This window comes from Gossypium arboreum, chromosome 6 (genome assembly GCF_025698485.1).
Source record: "Gossypium arboreum isolate Shixiya-1 chromosome 6, ASM2569848v2, whole genome shotgun sequence".
NCBI lineage: Eukaryota > Viridiplantae > Streptophyta > Magnoliopsida > Malvales > Malvaceae > Gossypium > Gossypium arboreum.
In genome coordinates this window covers 8838248-8846187 of record NC_069075.1, presented here as the reverse complement: position 1 = coordinate 8846187, position 7940 = coordinate 8838248, and the positions used below count along the sequence as shown (strand labels likewise).

At 33.0% G+C, this 7940-nt stretch overlaps 2 pseudogenes; both read left to right on the top strand.

The window, feature by feature from the left end:
• Window positions 1-418: 418 nt before the first annotated feature.
• Window positions 419-1652, top strand: LOC108486032 (probable pectate lyase 16; annotated as a pseudogene).
• A 2869-nt stretch (window positions 1653-4521) lies between these two features.
• Window positions 4522-5727, top strand: LOC108486031 (probable pectate lyase 4; annotated as a pseudogene).
• The last annotated feature ends 2213 nt before the right edge of the window (window positions 5728-7940 follow it).

Sequence of the window (7940 nt, the reverse complement as noted above, 5' to 3'; positions counted from 1 at the left end):
CTTGTAATAATCTATTTGTCACCAACAATTTAAGAAATAGAAAAATATAACTTAATGAATGTAATGTCTACCATTTGGTCCATGATTGAAATTTTAAAATTCTAAAATCATAAAGCCTAATTGACCAAATTAGAATACACTCATTATAGGAATTAAATACGCAACTTATGCATAGTACAATAACCACTAGTAAAAACTCACTAAAAATAAACAAATGAACAATTTTTTGTCTCACCGAAAAAAGAAATTAGTTACTAACAAAGTAGCCCAAACTATTTGCATCCGATAAAAACAACAATAACATTCACCTCGTAACATTATGAACAAATTTTTTAACTCTCAAATTTGGTAACTTTTTTGCAATATAAAATCAATAATCTCTCCTTATTCTTCCATCTTCCACTCAAAAAATGAGTACAACAATGGCTACAACATTATCATGTTGCTTCACATTGGCCCTTTTCATGGTCATTCTAATGGCAAGTCCTAGTTTGAGTTTGGCTAATATGAATGTAATTGATAAATGTTGGAGAGGGAACCCTCTTTGGGGGAGTCAACGACAACAATTGGCCAAATGCTCCGTCGGTTTTGCCCGCAAAATGATCAACAGCATTGGTAAAGATGTCGTGAAATACAAGGTTATTGATCCTTTCGATGACCCTTTGAATCCTAAATCAGGGAGCCTTCGTTATGGAACCACAATGATCAAAGGAAAAGTCAGGATCACATTCAAAAATAGCATGACCATCACACTCCAAAGACCACTTCTTTTAAGCAGCTTCACTACTATCGACGGTCGTGGAGTCGATGTCCACATAACTGGCGCTGGGTGCCTGTTGGTGTACCAAGCGACCAATATAATCATCCATGGGCTTCTTATCCACCATTGCAAGGCCCAACCACCTAGCACTGTGATGGGTCCAAACACGAAGGTGATCCCTTTAGGCCAAATGGATGGAGATGCTATAAGATTGGTCACTGCAAGGAAAGTGTGGATCGATCATAACACATTGTATGAGTGCTAAGATGGCCTCCTCGATGTCACTCGCGGTTCCACCAACATCACCGTGTTGAACAACTGGTTTAGGAACCAAGACAAAGTTATGCTCCTCGGATATGACGATGGTCATTTGAGAGACAAAAACATGAAGGTCACTGTCATTTTCAACCATTTCGGACCTAAGTGCAACCAAAGAATGCCAAGGTAAATAACAATTATAGATCGGTGAGCTCCATGTTTTTTAATGCATATTTACATGAATTATCTAAAATTTTTATATATTAAATTACATTGTAGAGTGCGCCATGGATATGCACATGTAGCGAACAATTTCTACCAAGGGTGGGAACAATACGCCATCGGTGGTAGCATGAGCCCCAGCATCAAGAGTGGGGCCAATTTTTTCGTTGCTCCGAATGATGTTGGGAACAAAGAGGTAACATGGAGAAAAGGAGAGAAAGGTTTATGGAAATTTTATTCGGTAGGGGATGTATTTAAAAATGGAGCATCTTTCAGAAAGCAAACAGGTGTAGGTGGAGCTAAGCTTAGCTATAACCAAGAACAAAATTTTAACGTTGTTGATGCTGGATCTGTTAAGCAATTAACAAGTGAATCTGGTGTTTTACGATGCTCCAGAAGTTTAATATGTTGAAAGTCATTTGTGTTGGCCTCTCAAAGTGTAGGACTAGAGTTATGATGTTAACACCTTCCCACTAAATTGTAAAATAAATGCTAATGCTTTACTTATATTTTGTTTGATGTAAAAACAAGGTGAATATTTGTACAAGAGAAAGGGATATTATTATCATATTGATATTCATATATGAATCTTTGTCTTATTTTAATTTGTTAAAATTCAATTATTGTGATTTATGTAAATTCATAAGTTATTTTGAAATTAACTTGAAAAGTTTATATATTTATTACTAATTTTTCCATTATTGGGTTTAGCAAGATTTTGGCGTCACATCGGTTCTCCATTTGGAATTGTGGGTAGTGTTTGATGGATTGGAAATGGTTTGGAGGAGAATTGTACATGACTGGGACTAACAAAACTTTAGGTTCGGGCTGGATCTCAAAAAGATAGCTTAGATTTTTTGTCCAAGTTTGGTCTGAATAAAAATATTAAAACTTGGGCTTGGTCTAGCTTGACCCATATTATTTTTTTAATTTTATTTTTATATAAAAAATTAAAAAATATAATACACCAAATGCATTAAAAATATTAAAATAAATGTTTTCTAACAAATTAAAAATGTGTTTTAAAAAGTCTTTATACTTAAATAATATTAAGATAAGTGCAACTTAACAAGCAAATGACTCAAAAATAGTAGCAAAATTAACAATAAAACAAGTGTTATATAATATCCAAACATTAACAACAAAATATTAGCAACATAATAGTGAAATAGTAGCAAAATAGTGGGAAAATAGCAGTAAAACATTGAAAAACATCAGTTTCTTTTTTTTTTTTTGAAATTTTGGGTTGGGTTGGGTCTGGGCCAAAAACCTTACTTGAGGCCTATCCCGTTTTCTAAACCGGTCTTGTTTTTTTTCCCAAGCCCATTTTTCGAACCAATATTTTTGCACAAACCCTCTCATTTTTCAAGTTGGCCCGACCCAACCATGAACAACTCAGGGGGACATGTTTGTTCATTGGTACGACGCGTTAATATGTAGTTATAGCCACAACCGATGGCAAATTCGAAAAAAAATTAATAAGCTAGAATTTTAATTATAATTTTTCATAGATCCAAAATATAAATTTATTATGCATTAATTTATAATTTTATTGTTTCTAAAGTGATTAAATAATTTTCTTTTCATTTTTAGTGAGGTTAATGTGCAATTTTATTATATATTAATTTATAAATTTTTATTTATAAGAGGATTGTTTTACAAAATTTTCATTTTTGAAGGTTAAAGTACAATTTCACTATATATATTCATTTATAATTTCTCGATTTATAAAGAGGCTAAATTGAAAATTTTCAAATATTGGGGACCAAATCCTATGCCTATCCCGATAGATTTGCCTTTGGTGACAATGGCAATGGGAGCTTAAGCTTGAGCAGGTACCAAGTGAAATTTATATTTAGTCCAAAACTGATCATGCAGCCATAGAATATTGATGTGGACTTAAAAAATTTTACAATTTAGACACTCACATTACATAATTTAATTAATTTGGACACTCATGTTAAAATTGCGAACATAAATCCAAGCTAGATTTTTTTTTGTGCCGGAGATTTTTAAATAGTATTACAATTTAAAAAAAAATACACGTGTTTTCTATCTACAATTTTGATGAGATTGACTAAATTGATCGAACTATATAATGCGGACGCTTAAATTATAAAACTATTTTTAGTACCAAAATAAAAATTTTGATAATTAAATGACTATCTATACAATTTACCCTTATTTACGTATTTTATAAACTATGTAAAGATTTTCTAGTCAAAATTTACCATCAATATATTCATTTAATCATACCTCCTAGATTGAAATTATTATGAACTTAATCATACCATCAAGACACTCAAATAAATATATTTGATAGTTAGTGAATTCGGGTAGAAAATGCAAATATTTGTAATAATTAAATTTTAAATTTTAAATTTTAAATTTTAAAGTAAGAAATAACAAAATTTTATTTTTAATGAAATTAACTCCACATTTTTTTTACTTTGACTAACGAAATAACCCTAAATACACCATTTTCTTTGTTAGTTTAAAGAAAAGAACATTTTTGTATAAAAATCATTTTTGTTATTACTCTATATACTATGCTTAAATTATAAATTTAGTCTTTATATTTTAATTAGGTAAATTTGAATTTTGAAAATTTTGACACAAACGGTAACATTTAAATCCATTAGGCCTAATTTTGTTATTTGTCTCACAGTATATGTAAGTTATAGGTTTAGTCTTTATTATCCAATTTAATCATTTTAGTCTCTACACTTTTTGAATTTTTAAATTTCAATCCTAATTCAAACGATAGTTGTTAAATCCATTTGTGATATATTTATGAGTATTATGTGAAAATAAAAAATTGACATGACATTATACTTGTGATAATCTATTTGTCACAAACAATTTTAGAAATACCAAATATAATTTAAAGAATGTAACGTCTACCATTTGGTTCATGATTGAAATTTTAAAATTCTAAAATCACAGGGCCTAATTGACCAAATTAGAATACACTCAGTATACGAATTACATACGAAACTTATGCATAGTACAATGACCACTAGTAAAAATTCACCAAAAATAAACAAATGAACAATTTCTTGTCTCAACAAAAAACAAGTTAGTTACTAACAAAGTAGCCCAAACTATTTGCATCCGATAAAAACAACAATAACATTCATCTCGTAACATTATGAACAAATTTTTTAACTCTCAAATTTGGTAACTTTTTTGCAATATAAAACCATCAATAATCTCTCCTTATTCTTCCATCTTCCACTCAAAAAATGAGTATAACAATGGCTACAACATTATCATGTTGCTTCACATTGGCCCTTTTCATGGTCATTCTAATGGCAAGTCCTAGTTTGAGTTTGGATAATATGAATGTAATTGATAAATATTGGAGAGGGAACCCTCTTTGGCGGAGTCAACGACAACAATTGGCCAAATGCTCCGTCGGTTTTGCCGGCAAAATGATCAACAACATTGGTAAAGATGCCGTGAAATACAAGGTTATTGATCCTTTCAATCACCCTTTGAATCCTAAATCAGGGAGCCTTCGTTATGGAACCACAATGATCAAAGGAAAAGTCTGGATCACATTCAAAAATAGCATGACCATCACACTCCAAAGACCACTTCTTTTAAGCAGCTTCACTACTATCGACGGTCGTGGCGTTGATGTCCACATAATTGGCTTTGGGTGCCTGTTGGTGTACCAAGCGACCAATATAATCATCCATGGGCTTCGTATCCACCATTGCAAGGCCCAACCACCTAGCACTATGATGGGTCCAAACGCGAAGGTGATCCCTTTAGGCTAAATGGATGGAGATGCTATAAGATTGGTCACCGCAAGGAAAGTGTGGATCGATCATAACACATTGTATGAGTGCCAAGATGGCCTCCTCGATGTCACTCGCGGTTCCACCAACATTACCGTGTCGAACAACTGGTTTAGGAACCAAGATAAAGTTATGCTCCTCAGACACGACGATGGTCATTTGAGAGACAAAAACATGAAGGTCACTGTCATTTTCAACCATTTCGGACCTAAGTGCAACCAAAGAATGCCAAGGTAAATAATAATTATAGATCGTTGAGCTCCATGTTTTTTAATGCATATTTACATGAATTATCTGAAATTGTTATATACTAAATTACATTGCAGAGTTCGCCATGGATATGCACATGTAGCGAATAATTTCTACCAAGGGTGGGAACAATATGCCATCGGTGGTAGCATGAGCCCCAGCATCAAGAGTGAGGCTAATGTTTTTGTCGCTCCGAGTGGTGTTGGGAACAAAGAGGTAACATGGAGAAAATGAGAGAAAGGTATATGGAAATTTTATTCAGTAGGGGATGTATTTAAAAATGGAGCATCTTTCAGTAAGCAAACAGGTGTAGGTGGTGCAAAGCCTAATTATAACCAAGAACAAAACTTTAAGGTTGTCGATGCTAGATCTGTTAAGAAATTGACAAGTGAATCTGGTGTTTTACGATGCTCCAGAAGTTTAATATGTTGAAAGTCATTTGTGTTGGCATCTCAAAGGGTAGGACTTAAGTTGTGACGTTAACACCCCTCCCACTAAACTGTAACATAAATACTAAAGCTTTGCTTATATTTTGTTTGATGTAAAAACAGGGTGAATATTTGTACAAGAGAAAGGGGATATTATTATCATATTGATATTCATATTCGTGTGTCTATTTTGTTTTATAAATAATACAATGAATCTTTGTCTTTTGACTTTATAAAAATCGACAATGAAGTCCTCTTACTTCAATTTGTTCAAATTCAATTATTGTGCTTTATGTAAATTAATATGTTAATTTGATTGAATAATAATACTTAATATTATGTTAAATTGTTGACTTAAAATCAATAAAAATAATTTATATGTAAAGTATTAACAAAAATCAATTATTCAAGTTTATACATTTATCACTAATTTTTCGATTATCACATTGGTTCTCTATTTGGAGTTGTGGGTGGTTTGATGAATTGGAAGTGGTTTGGAGTAAATGCAAGTAATTCTCAAAAGTTATAGTAGCGAGGCGCTACTTAAGTGGGTGTTATGTTCATGATATTTATAGCAGCAAACTTTAACTGAATACGTACTTGCATTTTCGGATAAGTAGATCTTTGGTGTTTTTCGGCTTTCAACCAAACAATCTTCTCTGTTATTCTCGTACCACAAACTGCTTCAAGTGTAGGCTTGAACCAACTAAACTAAAACACAGAACTTGAAAAAGTTTTCCTTTTAGGGTGAAAACATAAATTCTCTCTTCTTTAATAAAAACTGATAAAATTTATATTCTAGAAAAATATATTTAAAAGTTGAGAATAAATTCTCTCTATTTTTCGGTCCAATGACAATCTCTCAAAATTTGTTTAAATAGTTCTACTGGTGCAGTCTATTTATAAGAAGAGAAGGTAGAACCCTTGTAGAGTTGTAGAAGTATATTTTAAATAGAAAAACAACATCTTACTTAGAGTAGGAGAGGGGTAAACTAGTCACAATTGTATTTCTACTAGGGTTGTTACCCCCTTATGTTATATGAAGGGTTTTGAGCCTCTTTCACATCGGGTCCAATTACGCGTACTTTCTAGACCTTTTTTTGACCCAGTACTCTGTAATACGATCCAACCCAATTCAATTTTTCTCTTTCCTAAAATAAACATTAATTTTTTTATATAAAAAAAATATCATTCCTGGTTTACCCCCAACAAAATTTTGACGAGTTTACCATTAGTAAAACTTTGACGATTTTGCTTGTAGCACTCCAAACCCAGCCCAGACGTTATGGCTAGATCCGACATGCCACATCGAAGCGTTAAAAACATTTTATATTGTTGATCCAGAAAAACCTACTTAGTGTTTTAAAAGATAATTTCATTATAGGTTAAAGTGAATGGAAGCTGTGCACCAAGTAGGAAACCGGAAAAGAGGTGGTAAGTCCATCGGATCGCTATACCAAGCTCCTTCGGATCCAATCCTAGACATGCATACCGCCATTGCCACACCTTAACGTCATGGATATTTCTAGGAAACCGATTTGATTAAGTCATTTTAAGAAAAGTGATTAATTTTGGAAAATACTTTCATTGGAAGCTTTGCTTGTTGTCGTGTTATTTTTAAATCAATCTGTTGTTTTTGAAAACGCGCTAAAGCTATCCAATTTCAACAGTTAAAATAAGTAATACCTATCTTAGTAATACATATTAAAACCATTAAAAATAATTAAGCGGCCTTATTACATTTAAAACCCAAAACTTCAAACATAAATAAAAGGATGTCCATTCACGGAAGAAAATCAAACTTTCAGCGGGTGGCCACTCAATTCCCTCACGACTCCAAGCCCACTATGGTTGGGGATTTCTGCGTGGATGAAAATAAAAGGGTGAGTTTGGAGAAACTCGATGTGTAAGGAAAACCCATTCAAAGCCCAAGTCAGCTCAAGCCTATTGGGCCTAAGCCCATTCAGTAACAGTGGTACTGGGTCGAGCCCTTTCCAGATTACAATAAACCGGGCCTTATCCCTTATTCAGATAACAAGATGGCCCATAGGCCCATTTCAAAATACATGCAACATCAATAACATATGCAAGCCCATTTGGGAGACTACTCAACCCACCAACCACTACACTCCACCGTACCAGCCATACACTCCATGTGGGAATAGCTCAACCCACCCAAATTTACACTCCACGATTCTTGACCTTTGCGCTCGCTTA